The following is a 21,216-nucleotide window of genomic DNA, read 5'->3' as shown; positions in this document are numbered from 1 at the left end:
CATGTCACAGACAAATTGGTCGATCTGGTTGGGGCCACAGAAGTATAACTTGGAAACGGTCCCAATTGCAAGTACAGAGGCCAAAGTGCCAGAGAACCAGGATACTACCGCTAGCTGAAGGCAAACTCTGAAGTTCATTATGATTGTGTAGTGAAGTGGCTTGCAAATGGCTAGGTAACGGTCAAATGCCATGACTGCAAGAAGGAAGCATTCCGTGCCAGCCATACTAGTGTAAAGAAATAGCTGTGTGATACATCCAGCCAAAGAGATACTGCCATCCTCTGACAAGCAGTCAGCCAATATCCTAGGGGTCACCACTGAGCTGTAGAATGTCTCCAAGAAGGACAGATTAGCTAGGAAAAAGTACATGGGGATGTGAAGGCTTTCATCAGTCACAACTAAGACCAGAATGAGAATGTTGCCAGACACAGTCACAATGTAGATAATCAGAAACAGCAAGAAAAGAAGGAACTGAAGTTGGTGCAAGTGCCTGAAGCTTAAGAGTAAGAAGGTGGTGACTGAGGTTTGATTGGTCCCTGGCATGTCATTCATGGATTCCCTGGAATGAAAAAGCATACAAAACTACTTTATACTGAGACAGATCACTGGTTTAATCTAATTTAAGTAGTGTTCCATCTGACTAGCATTTGTTCTCCGTGGTGTCAGGCAAAGAGAGATCTTGTCTACCACATGTTAGTTTCCTGAGAGATATCAAAGATTGATCCTGGATTCTTCAGCTCTACCGCTGAACCATGATCCCTTCCTAATAAAGTCAGAGTTATACAAAGTGTCATTATAGAAATGGAAGCTATAAAAAGATCACTGCCCAAATATCTATGCACACCAGGACCATCTCCAACCATTGCCAGTTCCTTGCCACACGTGGATGCAGAAATCAGTAAACTTGTCAGTCACAACTGAATTAAATAAATAAATATTTGAAGAACTACACTAAATATTGGTGGTTGCTGCACAGGAAATCAAGGGAATCTCCTTTGGTGAATGCCTGTCTAGGTAAATGCTGCCACACGTATGGTACATGAGTTAACACATAAAGCAAAAATGAATGTGTATGCTTTGGTTTCCTTTTTCTGCTAGAACAGGCAATGAATGCAACAGGAGAGAGTAATGAATCAACTATAGCAGTGGCGCTCTGTGGCTTATGGAGAGCCACATTCACAACTACCATCGACCCAAAGAGCTATGCTTACTGCCATCTCTGGCATGAAGCCTGCACCTCATGGCGGCTCACCTGTTTCTCAAGCAGCCTCTGTTTCAAGGTGGGAACCATCTGACCACGAACCTCCAACCTAGGTTAGGGATGAAAAGGCCACGAACTCCATCAGGAAAGGGTTGTACTCATTTTCCCGAAACATGAGGCAGGTACCATATTGAGGAACAGTGCTGAGAAGAGTCACAAGTGGCTCCAAAGCCATTATCAGTGCATTACAGTGATTATCTGCATCTGAGCTAGCTACAGCATGACACAATTCAGCAGATGAGCTGTAGCAACATTTTACCTCAGGTGTAGCATTCTGGAAGACTAGTTTGCTCTTCATTTATACATTTTTTAGCTTATTGATCACACATTTTCCACTACATGAGTGAATTTTCCACTTCATGAATGGGGGAGGGACGGTGGCTCAGTGGTAGAGCATCTGCTTGGTAAGCAAAAGGTCCCAGGTTCAATCCCTGGCATCTCCAAAAAAGGGTCCAGGCAAATAGATGTGAAAAACCTCAACTTGAGACCCTGGAGAGCCGCTGCCAGTCTGAGTAGACAATACTGACTTTGATGGACCAAGGGTCTGATTCAGTATAAGGCAGCTTCATATGTTCAATTTCATCCTGCTGTAGTAAGAGACCTTGAGATGCAGGATCTTAGGAGCCTTGCTAAAGGTAGATGTTCACCCTTGGGTTTGGGGATTCTACCCTATGGCAGAGTATCTTACCTGTTCAATTGCCCCACATTATCATAGAGCTTATTTGCTATTCTAAGCAAGATGACATGGAAGAGAGGTAACTAACACTCTTCTTCTGAGCCATCTATAGACCTAAGTCGCATAGTTTCACACAAGTAAATCTTGTCCAAAAGTAGGCTTACTTTCATCAGCCAAACTACAGAATTTTTTTTGGTGAGTTATTTTCCCTACAGCCACACAGCAGTTGTGGAGAATGCTATTTTAAAAATGTTCACAATACTCCACATGCAGCTTCAAAGCTTTGCAGCTAACTTCATTCCAGAGCCATTTTAACTCAGGAAAATTGCATAGGTGGGGGAAAGATAGGAGCCCTTGTTTTCCCCATGCTGCAGTTCTAACCGGATCAGGATCCTGCTGTTGTTTTTAGAATGACATCCCATGCAGCTTCTGTAAAGCTATACAAAAAGAAAGTTGGGTCTGGAGCCAACTTGCCAAAAAAGGATTGTGTGGTTTGGCCTTCTGTTGATGAACACTAAGATAAGGAATTGTTCAACGTTACAATTCTTTGCTGTCTCTCTTTTTCATTGTCCTCTCCTTACCTGTTAATTTTGAGGTGACATTAACTTTGGTGGTCAGTCTCTCATAGACATTTGTCACAGTAATGTCCTCCTCATTCGTAGAAAGCTGGATATAGCTTTTGGCAGCAATCTCTCTATAGTATGTCATCTACCTATACATTATATTAGTTTGGATCCTCATTTAGACTATCTAAATTCCTATGTGAAAGGATCTAATTAGCCCCTTTGGTAATTGCAATCTGGAATATAACACAAAACACCAGAGGATTTCAAACTTTGGGGAGCATAAATAGCCCAGAATACTGAGGTTTGGAGTACTGGCCCTATCTCAAGCTTTGTTCACTCATAAAAACTGACCACATGTAGTAGTGGTGAGGGTACTTTCCAGGGAGCCATTTATCTAAGGGAGTTTCCCAGCAAGGAATGGTACTGTAACAGGTGGGCAGGATGGAAATGTACTAAAACAAATAAAATGTGTATACCTGAATGTACCTAGATAACTCCCACACAACAGGTATGGAAAAATGGATTGTTTGTGGATTCCATTGGAAATGGCATCTTGAAATCCTGGAAGTCAGATTTGAAGCTAGTGACTTTGATTTCCCTCAAACATATTCATTTCTATCTGGAATAAATGATTCCTCAGAATTACAGAGATGATGCATTAATATGGGATTAAAGAGTACAGACACACTGCTTTTAATTGCAGCTGGGTCTCTTAGGTCTGATAGGTACTGATATGTAGCATACCCTTTTTTGGTGGTCAAATGAAATGCTTTCCAGTGCCTCCACCCTTTCTCACCAGCAGAAAAACTGGCTGCAACAAAACCCATTGTTTCTTGCTTTATTCCATTTAAAATTCAATTTCCAATCGATTGTCTTTGTTTTAGGACATTTTGAAAAAAGTTAAAAATCAAGGTTCATCAAGGTCAGTATTGTCTGCTCAGACTGAGATCTTTCACATCACCTGTTGCCTGGTTTTTTTAGCTGGAGATGTCAGGGATTGAACCTCATACCTTCTGCATGCAAAGCAGAGGCTCTTCTACAGAGCCACAGCCCCTCTGCAAACACAAACACATCTTCTAAGCATGATGGCATGGGAGAGATACCCTAAATTGCTGAGGTACCTGCCAGTCTCCTTCTCAGCCATCTACAAACCTAGGTCCCATGGTTTCATGCAAGTAAATCTTGTCAGAAAGTAGGCTTAGTTCCATCAGCCAAACTACACAATATTTTTGATGCGTTGTTTCCCCCACAGCCATGCCATTTTAAAAAGGCTAACAATACTCCACATGCAGCTCCAAAGTTGTGTAGCTAACTTCATTCCAGAGCCATTTGGACTCAGGAAAATTACATGGGTGGGGGAGAGTTCTTGTTTTCCCCACACTGCAGATCTGACCAGTTCAGGATCCTGCTGATATTTTAGAATGACACCCCATGCAGCTTCTGTGCAGCTGTTGAGAAAGAAAGTTGGGTCTGGAGCCGGCTTAATTAAAAAAAAAAAAAAGCATAGTGTGGTTTAGCCCTCTGTTGATGATCACTAAGATAACAAATTGTTCAAAGTTACAATTCCTTGCTGTTTCAGTTTTCAGTTGTCCTCTCCTTCCTGTTAATTTTGCAGTGGCTTCACTGATGTTAACTTTAGTGATCAGTCTCTCATAGACATTTCTCATGGCAATGTCCTCTTCATTTGTAGAAAGATGGATGTAATAATAATAATAATAATAATAATAAATTTTATTTCTACCCCGCCCTCCCCGCCGAGGCAGGCTCAGGGCAGCTTACAATATGTCATGATATAATATCATGAAGTGACAATACAAGTAAAATCAGTTCACAATAAATACAAATATAAATATACATTAATATTAAAAGCTAAAAACAGTATGGTGCTACAATCTCTGTTTATCCTGGCGGCGTAATATTCAGTCTGGTCACGTCTTGAAGGCTTCTTGGAAGAGGGCAGTTTTTCAGGCCCTGCGGAACTGGTTAAGGTCCCGCAGGGCCCGCACCTCCTCCGGGAGCTGGTTCTACCATTGGGGCGCTTTTATGGTGAAGGCCAGCTCTCTAGTTGTTTTAAGTTTGGCCTCCTTAGGCCCAAGGATTTCCAGAAGATTTTGTGAGCTGGAACGCAGTGCCCTCTGGGGAACATATGGAGAGAGGTGGTCCCTGAGGTAGGCAGGTCCTTGGCCATATAGGGCTTTCCTGTACATGATCGCGATCTATTGCACTTTATAGCACCGTTTTATCCATCTAATTATGTGATTGAATTTGTAACTGAATTGTATTTTAAAATTGTTTGTTTTATATTGTATTTTACTTATATCACGGTGTTCCGTGTCTGTGAGCCGCCCTTAGCCCGCCATTGGCGGGGGAGGGCGGGATATAAAAATAAATTTATCTTATCTTATCTTATAGGTAATAACCAGCACCTTGTAGCGAACCCGGTACACTATTGGCAGCCAGTGCAGTTCTCGCAGCCCAGGCCACACGTGTTCCCACCGAGGTAGTCCCAGTAGCAGCCTGGCTGCTGCGTTCTGCACTAGCTGTAGCTTCCGCGTTCGGTACAAGGGCAGCCCCATGTAGAGGGCATTACAGTAGTCTAATCTCGAGGTGACCGTTGCATGGATCACTGTTGCCAGGTCACCTCGCTCCAAGAAGGGGGCCAGCTGCCTTGCCCGTCTAAGATGAAAAAAGGCGGATTTGGCAGTGGCCGCTATCTGGGCCTCCATTGTCAAGGAGGACTCCAGTAGCACTCCCAAGCTCCTGACTTCACGCACTGGTACCAATGGCGTCCCGTCAAAAGCTGGAAGGGGAATCCCTCCTTTTGGGGCGCTGCGACCCAGGCAAAGGACCTCTGTCTTCACTGGATTCAATTTCAGCCCGCTCAGCTTGATCCAATTGGCAACTGCTTGCAAGGCCCGGTCCAGATCTATAGGGACATCATCAACGGCCCGGTCTCCCATCAATAGGTAGAGCTGGGTGTCATCAGCGTACTGGTGGCAACCCAGCCCATGTCCCCGGGCAATCTGGGCAAGGGGGCGCATAAAGATGTTAAATAACATTGGGGAGAGAACTGCCCCCTGAGGCACCCCACAATCGAGTGGGTGCCTCTGAGATAGCTCTCCCCCAATCGCCACCCTTTTGGTGGCTTTTGGCAGCAATGTAGCTTTTGGCAGCAATCTCTCTAGAACGACTTAAACAAATTACAGTATGCTATCTATGCATACATTTTATTAGTTTGTATGCTCATTTATACTATCTAAATTCCTATGTGAAAGGATCTAATAGGCCTATTTGGTAGTATTACGTATGGAAATGTTTTGTTATATATTTCCTTTTTAATATGATATGTTTGTTAATTGCTAATGTTTTTAAACTGTTGTTAGCCGCCCTGAGCCTGTCAGGGGAGGGTGGGATATAAAATGATAAATAAATAAATATTACACAGATAGGATCCAGAATATATCACAAAGTATCAAATATATTTGTCTAATTTTAAACACTGGGGGCCTTAAATAGGATTTTGAACATTGGCTCTATCTTATGTATTTAGAACCAGAATGGTAGCTTTGTTCACTCATAAGAACTGACCACATGGATAGGCCTCTATAGATAGGGCTCAAGTATCAACATTCCTTGTTCTATGGCCTCTCTTTCCAGCTGTACTGAAAGAACCAGTGAGCAAACATAAATCTCAAAAATGCTACTTTGAAAAGAAAAAAAAAACATGCAAGAGAGTGCAAGCAAATATATATGACATCACTAATTATTTCTATGGGTTATTATTGGGTTGCCAACCTCTAGGTGGTGGCTGGAGATCTCCTGATCTCCTGGCAACAGAGATCAGTTCACCTGGAGAAAATGGCAACTTTGGAAGGTGGACTGTATGGCACTATGCCCCACTGAAGCCCCTTCCCTTCCTTAAATCCTGCCCTCTGCAGGCAGTACCCCCAAAACATCTAGGGACTTCCTAACTTCGAGCTGGCAAAAATTGGCTATTCATAGAGCATAACCACATGGAAAAAGAGCAGCCCCATGAATAAATTCTAGATTCTATTGATTCTTAAGTGGAAGGAAGGGGTAGCTGAACTCTCTCCTCACCCAAGTTTCCAATCTAAAATCTTAAATATTTTTAAACCCATTTTTCCTTCAAGGAGGTCAAGATGGTATACACAGCTTTCACCTCACCTGTTGTTATCACAAATCCAACCCTGTGAGGTAAGTTCCTGTGAGAAATAATGAATGTCCCTAGATCTTGCAGCTGAGTGGGGATCCCCAGCTCTTATCCAACCAGTACACAACTTGCCCACAACAGCTTTTCTTCTGGTGGCCTTTTGAACAGGAAGTAACACTATCAGATGTAACAAAAAGTAGGCTGTTCAGCTACCCTCTCCTGAATGACCACAATTCACATTACATCACGCTTCCTGTTTATGTTAAATTATCAAAACCCATATTAAGTCCTACTACCTCTGGGCTTAAGTAAATTGTTAAAATGAGACTGCAAGCTTAAAGAGAGTTTTTTCCACCAATAAACTATAAATATATACAGGGCTTTTCTTGTAGAAAAAGCCCAGCAGAAACTCATTTGCATATTAGGCTACACCCCCTGACATCATCATTGTTTCCCACAGGGCTTTCTTGTAGAAAAAGCCCAGCAGGAACTCCTTTACATATTAGGCCACACCCCCTGATGCCTAGTCAGCTGGAACTGCGTTCCTGTGTGTTCCTGCTCAAAAAAAGCCCTGGATATACATGTATTTGGATGGGATAGAATAAAGCAGGGGTGGCCAACTGTAGCTCTCCAGATGTTTTTTGCCTATAACTCCCATCAGCCCCAGCCATCAGCCATGCTGGCTGGGGCTGATGGGAGTTGTAGGCAAAAACATCTGGAGAGCTACAGTTGGCCACCCCTGGAAAAAAGGAATTCTTTCCCTCTGGGGATTAATAGTAGCACCACCCCTAGAGGTCTTCTGGATTAAGTTGAAGACCTTTCTTTTTCAGAAGACCTTTGAATTAGAATGCTGTAGGATGGTGACTGCTGATTTTGAAGCTGACATTGTTAATATATTCTTCTTTGTGGTTTAAACACAGTCCTAGAGTGTTTTTCATGGTGGTATTACATACAGCTTATGTTTTAAACTTTGTAAACTGCATTGAGGACTATTTTTAGGGGGAAAGTAGTGGGAAAGTATGCTGAAGTATACATTTGCAACGAGGTTCAACTCCAGTAAAAGGATCTCAGAGCAAGTGTTAAGAAAAATCTTTCCCTGCCTGAATTCCTGGAGAGTCCTTATCACCAAAGTAAATGTCAGGTTAGATAGACTTGACATGGTCTGAATTTATATGAAAGTTGTTTGCATATTAAGTGAGGCAATTTCCTCTGGTTTGTGCTGGAAGCTACCATTTGAAATAAATACAACTTCTTGTTCAGTAAAAAAAAACAGACTTCTGTGGTTATCTCAAGCCAGGGCAATTTCACACATTTCAGTGAAGAAGCGGAGGAGGGGAAGCCTAGGCTGCTCTTTCTCTTTTCATCCTTCCAGTGGAACATGGTAAAAAAATAAGTGAAGTTTGCAAACTCCGGATGTGGGACCACCTAATACATCTCACCCTCCCAAATTCATTTTTGTTCATTACATCAAAATCACAAAACAGGGGAGTGCAACATACTTGTGATTCTCTATACTGCCCACTTAACTATAATATGCAAATCCATTTCTAGTTATCTCATGGTATGCATCTCTCCCAATTCAATTATTAAAAAAAAAAACTGATCCAACTCAAATGATGCAAGTTCTAAGGTTTTGGTAATATATGGGGTCATCCTAAACACTGATATACCCTTCTAAGCCTATGGACGTCAACAGATTTAGAAAGGCAGCATCTGCTTTGGGAGGGTACTTATAGTTTGCTAAAAACACACATACACACACACAAAACAATGTTGCTTCCAAGCCAATAATAAGTAATAAAACTCTGACTGCTAAACCAGGACATCCAGTAAGAACGCCTACCTGCGGGGGTTTTTAGATGCCCCAAAGAATTGACAGTGTTTAATTTCCACAGTGTTTTCTTCCCCACACTTGATAGCCTGTTACTTTTTTAACCTGGAATTCTCCTTTGTTGGGTGAACACAAAATTCATGGTGCTTTCATAAGTAGTCTTCAAGTAATTTCAAAAAGGTAGTAGTCCAAGTTGATAATTGTTGATTCTCATTGATTTGTTGATTACCAGGGCCGTAGCCAAGATTTGGAAGGTTGGGGGGCCTATAAATTTTTCAGGGGGCACTCAATGGCCCCACCCTATAGTCTTCCCTCCCACTCCCTTCAAATAGAACTGCCCTACATGATTTGGGTGATGGGGAAGGGAGGGCAACAGCTACTAGAGCACTGACTGAACTTGGCAGGCACTGCAGAGGGAAGCTGACAAGTATTTTTCCTTGGCTTTATGGGCTTTATGACTTTTTTAACCTGGAATTCTTTGTTGGGTGAACACAAAATTCATGGTGCTTTCGTAAGTAGTCTTCAAGTAATTTAAAAAAGGTAGTAGTCCAAGCCGATAATTGTTGATTGCCCCCCCAGTCGGAAGAACGAGACAACGCCAAAGTTGGATGGAAAACAGGGCAACTTTATTGAGTTAAACAGCATGGGCAACTTACCAGCTACCGGACAGGCCAAGGGAGGCACCCCAGGACCCTTCCCTGTCCGGAAGGGCGAGCCACCCTGCCCCTGGCCGCAGCCAGCTGAAAGCGGCTGCTGCCAGGCCGGCACCGGCCAGGTTTACACCCCACGGCACGGCCGCCCACCCAGGGACGGCCTGCCCGAAGAGGTGACCCGATAGCGGGCAAGACAGCAGAGGGCCGTAGAACCCCGCTACTGTCCCATCCCGCTACTTCCTTAAATCAGGGGAAACCGTGGGTGCTCACCGGAACCTGCAAACCAACTTAAACACCCGCCAATAAAGTTACCAATTAAAGACCCAACCTACAGTCAAATAGTACAAGGTAGGCGAAAAACATCCCAGCAAAGGCCAATCAGCTGGGATGAAAAAATTCCTACCTGGCCCCGTAAAAACAGCGACCGAAAAACCTGTACTATTAAAGGGAGGGAGGGAGGGTCAAAACACGCGGCGAAGTGCGTGTAGGAGGGCGAGGCTGGGCTTATAAAGCCCCAGCCCCCGCCCTGCAAATCCCCGTATGGGCGGGAAGCGCTGCCTCGCTCCATCCGGGGAGGCAAACACGGCCCCCGCCCACAGCCACCTGCGGCGGCGCGGTCGGGGAGGGCCGCATTGCCCCCCCAGTCGGAAGAACGAGACAACGCCAAAGTTGGATGGAAAACAGGGCAACTTTATTGAGTTAAACAGCATGGGCAACTTACCAGCTACCGGACAGGCCAAGGGAGGCACCCCAGGACCCTTCCCTGTCCGGAAGGGCGAGCCACCCTGCCCCTGGCCGCAGCCAGCTGAAAGCGGCTGCTGCCAGGCCGGCACCGGCCAGGTTTACACCCCACGGCACGGCTGCCCACCCAGGGACGGCCTGCCCGAAGAGGTGACCCGATAGCGGGCAAGACAGCAGAGGGCCGTAGAACCCCGCTACTGTCCCATCCCGCTACTTCCTTAAATCAGGGAAAACCGTGGGTGCTCACCGGAACCTGCAAACCAACTTAAACACCCGCCACCCCAGGGCCAAGCCTCAGCTTAGGCCCCTGGGCCCACCGGCAGGCCTAAAGCCTGCCGAAGCCCCAGCTGTAACTCGACCCAAAAATGCCCTGTTCCCAGAAATGGACAGGTGGCTCCGTCCTGCCGGTACAGGTCCGCCCGGTCCGACCTGATGGCCGGGTGTGAAACAAAAAGGCAAAGGCCCCCTCGGAGCGCATTCCGGATCGCTCTGCTGGCCCTGCGCCTGGCTCTCTCAACCCAAAAGGGGGTCCTAAGCCCTCACCACACCCGCCGTGGAAGAATGGCGGACCAATGTAACCGCACCTCGGGCCACCTGCTCCGGATCACCTTGAGGCCAACGACTGCCAAAGTGACAGGGCCCTCCCCTGCACCAGGCCCAAATCGTTGCCTCCCAGGAGAATAAGCAAGGTGAGTGGCGGAGGACCATTCCTCCCCAAAACAAGAGTGGCAGGAGCCCGTCCCAGCGAAGGCCCCGACGGCCCTGCCACTCAACGGCCGCCCATCACTAAGCCCCAACTGCGAACCCAAACTCGAGTCGGGCTTGGAGGGCGGCCCCAAAACCATGCCGTGGCCGGCGATCAGTATCCTCTGCCTCTCGCCCTGCGCCACAGCACCTGTAACAGAGAAAATAACAATGTGAAACCCAGCAAAACTCGCCAGGCAACACAGGACGAACGTAGTCCATGTACGCCGGGGACCGCCATCTCCCAACCTGTTGAATGGCCGGCCCAATGACCCCATGGCTGCAGGAATTGATGCCGCCCCAACCCAAATAAATGGGTCCCAGACCAAAATCCCGACAGCCCAAGCCTGTCCGAGGCGTGGCTGGTCACGGACCAAAATTGGACTGTAGTTAACGAGGACCCGTCCTCGTGCCGGGAAAAAAGGGGGGGGCCGGCATAGTACCCTGCACAGCAATGTCTCGGCCAAAGCTAAAACAGGGCTGGATCACGACCATGGCACGAGCCCTATGTAATCGTGACGTCCCGCTGCCTCTGGTCAGTCCAAGACCCACGCACCCTTAAGGCTGCGGAGTCCCCAGTAATTTTTAACATCTCCAGCATGGAGAACTCGGCCAGAACAATCCTTCAGCGAGCGGACCACCAACTCCCTGACTCTAAGCGCACCAAAAGGAGGCGGTCATGGCGGCTGCCTGAAGCAAAACAGCCTCGAGTTTAGGGAAAAAACAAACCGCTGGCAATGATGTCAGGCGAAGGGGGGGGGTGCCGTGTATCAGGCCGCGAGCCTTGCTCACGGGCCCCGCCCTCCAATATTTTACGAATTCTAAATCATCAGAGGCGTCAGATGACCCCTTCACCTTGTTGGTGAACGCCAGTGCAGCCGACTTGGCTCAAATGGTCCTTACCACCAACCACTTACCTTTCAGCTCAACGCAGAACTGCATGAGATGAGCCGCCGGAATCGGCCAAAGGTCTGCCAATACTACCTGCTCACTGAAGGCCGAACTGCTCAACAGAGCGATCATAGACCTTGCGGATAGAGGGGGTTAGGGAAAGCATCCTGGCCCGGTTGGCCTCGACTCTCCAAGCCGCCACATCTCTGGGGGCATCCGAGCCGGCAGGAGGTCCGCCCCTGGTGCGATAAGTCGAAACCGCTCCATCTAACGATGCGACAACGCGTCCGCGACCCCGTTGCACACCGGGCAATGCGTGGCAAAGGAACAAAATGTTTAACCTTACACAACACAAGGTAAAAAAGCGAACAAGGAACATAACCGGGACCGACTTGGGCATGAGGGAGTAAATCACCTAGACCACAGCCATGTAGTCACACCAACAGTGAACAACATGGTTGGCCAAATCCTACCCCCAATCGCACCGCAACTGCGATTAGGAAAATTCTAAAACGTTGAATTACGGCAAAGGCCATATCCAACCACGTGGCGGGTCACAACTCAGCACACCATCGGCCACGGAAATAGACCCCAAAACCAACAGTACCAGCAGCGTCGGACATCATCTGCACATCGATTCCAAGAAAGTGCTAACACGGTCGAAAGCCGAACACGAAACAGCACACCCCATGGGCAGTGCCCGGTCCCGGTAAAAACTTGCCGTCGAACATAAAGCCCAGGAGCTCAACATCATCCAGGTGAACCAGTGACAGGCGAAATGCAGACTTTGTGTTGCACTTAGCTAGCTGAGCGCAAGTCCACCCACGCCGGACGACCTTGACAGCCTGGTCGCAGGACGTATATCGGACCGTGGAACGGAAATCGGGAATAGGGTCATTCACCGACCCACCCCTAGGGAAAGATAAGTAGGGAAGTAACCGAAATTCACCAGGGGCCTTTGGGAACCACACCCAAAGGTGAAACCCGCAACTTAGGAACAGGAGAGGCATCGAAAGGGCCCGACACCCTGCCCTCGGCCCTCTCCTTTGAAATCTTTTCTCTAACAACTCACTCCATACCACTACAGACAATAAATTCTTTGCCATACAGGGTCCACGAGGACCCTAATGGGATGAACCAAACAAAAACCTTCACGTAAGTAATCTCTATTGCTTACCCTAGGGTAGCTGGCTAACATTTTGATGAGAACTCTCACTTTGATGGGGCTGGGACCCTTTACCAGAACCATGGGCTCCGTCCCCCTCCCCGAGCCTCCTGGTGCCACTCAGGGGCTGGGGCTTGCTGCATGCAGACAAGGCATGCGACCCCCACACAGTGGGCCTCATGCTTGTACTTGCAGGTCTTACGATTGCAAACCTCCCGGGACGAGTACTCCCAGCACAAGAGCCGGGGTTGGCCGACTACCCCGCGCAAATGCGGGGACCAGACGGACCAGCCTGCCTACTAACCAGGTGCCCACTGTCAGACCTGTCCCCGGCATTAGGCTTAGCGGGGGACATGTGCTGCAGCCAAAGCTGCTGAGTAATTTGGACCCAAGGCATAGAAGGGTGGAGGGCAGCCCTCATCCGGAACTCCTAGTCGAACTGCAACCATGCAGCACCCGAGGGGTCCGTATACGCCTTGCAGACAATATCACAATACTGGAATAGCGGTGCAGCCCATAAAGGCTGTGCACGCGCTATAACACCAGCATAGATCAGAAATCCGGGCTACCAGTTAACCCAATTTCTTTCCACCTTCCTCCGTTTAATCCTTTCCTTGTCCCTCTCATCCAGTTCATCTTTATCCTACTTCTCCAGTTCCCTATAAGAAGGCCAAAGACGCCACATACACGCCCTTAAATATCCTCTCGCAAGTGGCCACCATCAAGTGATCACCCGGCGACCCGGCCGTGACCCCAACGGGGGCGACACTGAAACGGGACCGACCCCAATAAGGCTGGGGGGGCAACCCCCAAAACAGCTGGAGGTGCAGGGCCAATCGAGAGGCCAGACCTACCCACAACTGGCCCATGGCAAAGGTCCACCCTGCGTGACCTGACCTCTAAACCCTTGGGACATAGACATAGCACTGGGCGTTGAGGAGGCAAACGTAGCGCCCCACGGGAGAATCTGTCCCTGCCCGCAAGTTCCCCAACCGTCAGTTGGCGCCGTGGATCCCGAGGACCCAGAAGCTGCACATGGGCCACCCGCGGTTGCCAGCAGGGAAGCTGCAGGCTGAAAAAGTGGGGCCGCACACCCCAAGGCCAAGCGCCAATCGGCCCAGGCCCATCCAGCTTACCTTTTGACCGGGTACGCCACAGCAAGCACAACAGGTGCAGCGCTGCAATCCACAGGACGCGCAGGGGCCTCAGCAGGAACCCACCCATCTTCAGAATCCGAGTATTGGCACTCCAGAGCGGACAAACATTCAACAATGGGCAGCCAGGTGTTGGTCTCCTACTCAAACCCAGGGCCTGGAGGGGACAGGCCTTTTACCCTGTGCCTTAGCAGGCTACTTGCCCTTGGAAGTCCCCTAGCCGTTTTGGAAGCCATTTCCAAACAGCAGGCTGAAAGCCCCACTGAGCAATAAGCCTGCAGCCCGAATGCCTGGGAGGCATTGTCCCAACACCAGGGATAGTAAAGGGCTGCCGCTGCCCAACCAGGCTAAGTTCAAATCACCAGGCTAACCCAGGCCAAGAAAGAACTCCTAGCAAAAAGGGGGGGGGGACAACCCCCTACAAAATGAGGCTGCCTTCTACTGAATCAGTCCCCACCCGACTTCAAGGAAGCCCAGAGGCACCAGCCCCAGACCCACAGAGAAAATATGGAGAACGTATGAAGCTGCCATATACTGAATCAGACCCAGGGTCCATCGAAGTCAGCACTGTCTACCCAGACTGGCAGCAGCTCTCCAGGGTCTCGAGCTGAGGTTTTCCATGCCTACATGCCTAGGACCCTTTTCAGTTGGAGATGCTGGGAATTGAACCTGGGACCTACTGCTAACAAAGCAGGTGCTCTAAAACTGAGCCACCGTCCCTCCCAATCTCAAGGGAACAAGGGAAGCCCCCCCACCCCAGCAGCTCAAAAGCCGCTTTTACCGCCTCTTCGCTCCGCGACCGGCTGGAGCAGACTGAGTCTGGGCCGAAAAGCAAGGCGCGGCTCGCGCGCCGCCGCAAGAAGCAGGCCGCGGCTCAAACAAGCCTGCTCGAACGCCGCTTATACAGCCCGACCTCTCCCCGACGATCAGCTGGAGCAGCCGAAAACAACGCGAGGAAAAGCAAGGTGCGGCTTGCGCGCTGCCGCTACGCAAGGCAAGGCAGCTCGAAGGACGGCTCTGCTGAGAGAGAGGCACGCCAAAGCTCCGAAGTCAAGCCAAGGAGGAACAGCTAACTGCCTCCGCCGCCACAGGCCTCGTCGGGAAAAAAGACGAGAGCCCGATCTGGTAAGACCAAAACACGCGGCGAAGTGCGTGTAGGAGGGCGAGGCTGGGCTTATAAAGCCCCAGCCCCCGCCCTGCAAATCCCCGTATGGGCGGGAAGCGCTGCCTCGCTCCATCCGGGGAGGCAAACACGGCCCCCGCCCACAGCCACCTGCGGCGGCGCGGTCGGGGAGGGCCGCATTCTCATTGTTTTGTTGATTACCAGGGCTGTAGCCAGGATTTGGAAGGTTGGGGGGCCTATAAAGCCAAGGAAAAATGGCAATTCCCCTCTCCTGCACTGGCTGAACTTGGACCATGCTGCAGAGGGAAACTGACAAGTATTTTTTCCTTGGCTTTAAGGGGAGGGGGGAGTCCCCCCTCCTTAAAGCCAAGGGAAAAAGGGCAATTCCCCTCTCCTGCTCTGGTTGAACTCGGCCCTGTGCTGCAGAGGGAAACTGACAAGTGTTTTTCCTTGGCTTTAAGGGGTGGGGGGAACCCCCTCCTTAAATCCAAGGGAAAATGGCGATTCCCCTCTCCTGCACTGGCTGAACTCGGCGAGTGCTTCAGAGAGAAACTGACAAATGTTTTTTCTTGGCTTTAAAGCCAAGGAAAAATGGCAATTCCTCTTTCCAGCGCTGGTGGGAGAACTCCACAGGTCAGGCCTGGTGGCAGGGAAGGAAGGGATTGCCCTCCCTTCCCTGCCACTCAAATAGCGCACATGGGCTAACGGGCAGCAGAAGCAGTCCCAGCCTTCCGTGCCAGTTAAAGGGCCCATGGATCAGCTGATCAACGGGTCCTTTAACTGGCTGGGGGATGCTTCTGCCATCCACCCCCGCATAGGATTTTGGTGCCAGGGAAGGGAGGGCGGCGGGAAGGAGACCAGAGCTCCTGCATGCTGGTGGGGGCCCCATCCAGAAGTGGGAGGGCTGTGCCCCCACAGGCCCCCTCATAGCTATGGGCTTGTTTTGTGAGGAAAAGACCCCTAATTTCAGAACATCATAGTCACCCGTTTGGTTGCCAGGGTGCCTGGAGACTCAGCTCACACACATTTGCCAGGAGAACATGATTTTTGTCTACTAGACTGTAAGGGACTTATGTGAGTGCTAACAGCCACAACATTGCAGCAGCACTCCGTGTCTCTGGAAGAGTGCTAACCAGGAGAACAGATAGGTTTTCAGTCACTCCGTGTGATCACCATCTCGGCCGTTGCAGTGGAAGAAGTTGCACCACCAGGAACTGTCCGGGCAAGCGGTTAATAGTCATCCTGGAGCCTCCCCTTTTTGGCCCATTGTTACCTGGAAGTCCAATCAGGTAACCAGGGCCAAGTGTGCTCATTGGCCAGGTATGGGCATCCAATCAGGTGCACCCAATAAACTGGCTATTGGCTACCACATAAGTCCAGCCCTTATGGTCATTGTGGAGCCTCCCCTTTTTCTGAGGTCGTGTACCAGCTGACCACCTGTCATCCGCCCCTGTATCTCCTACCCCCTAAGGGCTCAAGGTAGTCCTTATAACCACAGTCCCAACTACCCACAGGTGTGGATCTAGCAGTACCCCATTCCTGCTGCTTAGATACATCCCTGATTCTTGGCCAGTTGAAGGTCCTCTTCCCCATCGTCCTCGTTTGTCGCCATTGGAGCCTTCCTCGAAGACTACAATCGCTAATTATCACCCTGTTTGTCCATCCTTGTGTTATCTCTGCATTTCTCCCTATTTTTATTAGGACTGTATGTGTGTTGTATGTATTCATTACCTTGTATGTTTGTTCTATATTTTTCTGTAATAATTTTTTAATTGTTTTACTTAATTAATTTCCTTGGTAGATTTAAGCAATAATTTCAGGAAGTGGAATCTTGTATACATAGATTCTAGATCCTTTTTAAGCCAAAGGTGCCCACCTGTCAATTCTCCAACCTCGTTTGTGGGCATTTTGGCTTACAGTTGATTACAAACAAAAAGGCCAAGAGGAGCTGATAATTCCTGTGCATGTTTCTGTAAGTTTTTTTAAACAGAGTGATATGATTAATAGTTATTTAACAAAGGTATAAATCAAGTCTTAATACTAAGTACTGTATGCAGAGCCTTTTCAGGTGTTATGTTTAACCATACATAAAGGTTAAATGTGATGCATATCTTCTTACCATGTGTGGTTTCACTGCTGCACCTTTCAGACAAAATGGTGCTAATGTGTACTGGAAAAAACTTGTGTAGAGGTCACTGCTCATTCTGTACATGAGGTCATACATATCACTTATACATTGTCACTATCCAGGTCAATTTGATTTTTCCCAGGTAGACACTCAAGAAATTCTGCAGTCTTTCCTCTAGTAGTAAATCTAACAGTAAGAATTTTACTAGGGGACTGACCACCATAATGCCCTTCATTTACTAGAAGGCGTGAGAGTCACCTAAGTCCTAAATAAGGATTGAAAAAAGGCAAACTTTTATATTGAAGGCATTAGTTTCTACATTATTACAAGCTTTTGAGCAGAATTTTCTTTGAGAGGAAGTACGTGTTTGATTAGAGACACTTGGATCTTGTGCAACAGCTGAATAACAAAGGGAGAATTACTGAGATAAATATGGATTGAAAAGAATCTTCCAAGTGTGCTGCATCGCTTCTCATTTCTATGTTACAAAAAGGTATCACAATGGAACTATAAAAATAAAGATTTCAGTTTCAAATTGAATTATCTCTGGCCATAGCATTTTACATCAGAGAATATGGAAAAAAATTGAAGGAACCAAACAACTGAGTAGTTGATGCTTGACTTTTCTGGTATTGACTGAAACGTAAACTGTGGTTTTGTGAGCTGGATAAGGGCTGTTTAAACTCTACGACATAGTATTTAAGGGACTGTGTTACCTTATAGTTTTACATATTGGCCTCAGCTATACAAATAGTTTTCAGGGACTACTTTCATTGCCTAAATTGAAAGTTTCAAGTTACCATAGTTTATAAGAACCCAGGTCTCCCCAGTCCTAGTGGGTTGAACATGGGAAGGGACTATGGCTCAGTGGCAGAGCCTCTGCTTGGCATGCAGAAGGTCCCAGGTTCACTCCCTGACATCTTCAGTTAAAAAGGACCAGGCAGTAATCCAGAAAAGGAAGCCACTTAGCTAAAATAGTTGGCCTTTACATAAGTATTGAATAGCATGGGAACAAGACTGAGTACACTGAAACCAAACAAGGCAGATGTCAAAGGTTTGCCATGAAAGGGTTACTGATTTACTGTACTTGTCTTTCTACTGCATATTTCTACAACTGTTGTTGTCTATTGTTTCTCATGCTTCGCACCTGCTTGCTGGGCCTGGATATTGTGTCTGGAGGCCACTGCCTGGGAACATTGTATCAAGACTGCAATTTTGGACATGATGGGAAGGGAAACCAAAAGTCCAAAGCAGTGGTTGGGAAAAGTTAACAAGGGAGGGAGGGCACTATGCTGTGCCTTTTGCTGAACCTATATTATTGATGAATGTTAGTTCTGGCTCAGACCGAGGTCTGGGGTATATCTCACCTGAAATTCTTAATAAATTGAACCATGAGAAATACTATGGACTGTTTATTGAGTACTCAGGGGGGAGGCCTGACAGCAGATCCTACACTGTAAAAATGTCTTGCCTTTAAGCAATGATTTGAACCAATCCAATTTCTTAATCACTGATCCTACTTCCAAGCATTTCAACAGGATGACATGGCCTGCTGTATCAAATCCTGCTGATGAGTCTGATAAGAGAAACAGAGAGGAATAGCTTTTATTCAAATCTGCTTCTGTTTATAAATATGATGCTTCCTCACATTGATGATAGGCCTTCAGGATGCAAAAAAAAAAAAAAAATGGGACAAGAATGTTTTGACTGTAAACTTCCACTCACTTTACTGAACCACCTGCTAAGTTCAGCAAAACATATTCCCCGTACACAGCTGCATACATGCTTCTCACAAAGGGTGGAAACCACAGTGGTGAAGAAAACCACAACATTTGAAATATCTTGAGAGATATGCTTGGTGGGTTTTCCACTTTGACGACCCCCCCCCCATCGCTATGTTCAACCACCTGAGAATGCTGTACTGGTGGTCTGGATAGGGTCTTCTCTTCACCAAGTCAACGTTTTCTAAAAAGCCTTCAATGTGCCAGATAACAGATGGTTTCTTTGTACACTATACAAAGGGTTTTTTTTTTAAAAAAAAAAATTCAAGCACCAGAGGCTTCATAGAACAATACACTTTTCATTTTGATATAAACAAAATAGGCATAGCTGAAGGGGCCAAAACTTTCATGTCACCAAAATGTTCATGATCAGAATCTGGTATGGTGTTTATAAAGCTGATTATCCATCTACCATATAATCAACCTACTCAGTCTCACTCAGGGTGGTATACGATCCCTTCCTATTGTATATTCACAGAAATTTTATTCTGTTTGCATTCATGATTTTTAAAAAAGTTTTCTTCCTTATATACACAAATATGTTAAGCTACCTTATTCTGAGTCATAGCCTTGTTCCATCAAGGTCAGTATTGTCTTCTGTGACTAATAGTGGCTGCCTAGAGTCTCAGGGAGACGTCTTTCACATCACATATTATCTGACACCTAGAGCTCTAAGCTTCAGTTTGGGAGATTCCTGGAGATTTGGGGGTGGTGTTTGGAGTGAGAGGGACCTCAGCAGGCAAACCTGCCATTTTCTCCAGGGGAACTAATCTCTGGAGTCTGGAGATGAGTTGTAATTCTTGGAGATCTCCAGGTTTTGGCCACTATGTTACAGATCCAACATGGCTTCTCTTATGTTCTTAAGTTGGCAACACTTCTTTTCTGGGTGCGGGGTTGAACTGGGACTTTGTGCACATAACACTGAACCACAGCTTTTCACCTAGATGTCATGGAACGCTGCCTTATGCTATCAGATTCTTGGCCCATCGTGCTCAAAATGGCTTCTTCTAACTGGCAGTAGTTCTCCAGAGATGCTAGTCAAGGGGTGCAGTCAGACGTACCATTAGTGGTGACACAGCTCTGTCTCGCTGATGGATTAAATATGTTCATCCAGACATCCACATCTGGCAATTGAATGTCATCCCGGCTTGCTGTGGATCAATGCCGCATTAATTTGATAGCGCAGAAAGTCTGGCCTTTTTTCAAAGAAGCAGCACAAGATTGGTTTTTTCCTGTTTGGACAGCTCACGCGTGATTCTGCCCCTTGGAATGTTTACCGCCCCTCCCACCTTTAAAAAAAAAAAAAGCCCCAGCAGACATGCGCATTGCCAGATCATTCAGGAATATGAGGTGACACTTCTGCTTCTCCAATCAACACAGGATCGGGGGGGGGGGGGGGGACATTATCCCACTATTCAGAACAGGAAAAAAATCTTTTTTTTTTTCAATGTGGAGGATTTCCAGATTTCCATTGTCACTGCCAATTTCTAGGAAAGTAATTCCTGGCAATTCCCTGGTTTGAATCAGCAATGTTAATTCTGGAAACTTTCCCCTCTCCCCCACCTCTGAAGCAACATTTGATTTCCCACCTCCAAACAGTTGGGTGCATGTTCAATGGACCCCCCCTCCCAGAAATCACGCATGCGCCAAGAAAAGAGCATGATAGTATTGGATGTGTGATCGCTCAACAACAGAATGAGTCGCATTCTTGGATGCTCGTCTGATCGTCCCTGCATCGAATCAATATTCAGCGGTTGAAATTTGAGTGCTACATACCCACTTTTAATGTGACGTGTGACCGCACCCAAGGTCTTTCCCATCACAGACTACCCAATGATTTTAATTAGAGATGCTGGGGGTTGATCTGGGAACTTCTGCCTATGGCCTGTCCCCCATCTTCAAAGCAGCTGCCTGGAGCTGAAATATGCAATCCAGTGTGCTGCAAGAGGTTGGAAAATTAAACTAGGAGCATGGTTGAAACCTGTACTCTGTGATGAAGCTCATGCTGCATGGCTGTCTGGGCCAGTCACACTCCCTCAGGCTAATGTGCCTCACAAGGTTACTGTTTGTTATTGTTTTGTATTTTTCTTACTCTTGGCAACCTGGAAATGAAAGAAAGAAAGAAAGAAAGAAAGAAAGAAAGAAAGAAAGAAAGAAAGAAAGAAAGAAAGAAAGAAAGAAAGAAAGAAAGAAAGAAAGAAAGAAAGAAAACATTTATGATGACTTAGCACATTAAGCAGGCATAATGCATGGGATAATTTATAATTTATAAACAGGCATAATATGTGAAACTGAACATGTTTACTGCCTACATGGTGTGGAAATTAAGCT

Source organism: Heteronotia binoei, chromosome 15, assembly GCF_032191835.1.
Source record: "Heteronotia binoei isolate CCM8104 ecotype False Entrance Well chromosome 15, APGP_CSIRO_Hbin_v1, whole genome shotgun sequence".
NCBI classification, from domain to species: domain Eukaryota; kingdom Metazoa; phylum Chordata; class Lepidosauria; order Squamata; family Gekkonidae; genus Heteronotia; species Heteronotia binoei.
The sequence above is the reverse complement of the archived record's forward strand: the minus strand, read 5'-3'. Positions refer to the sequence as shown.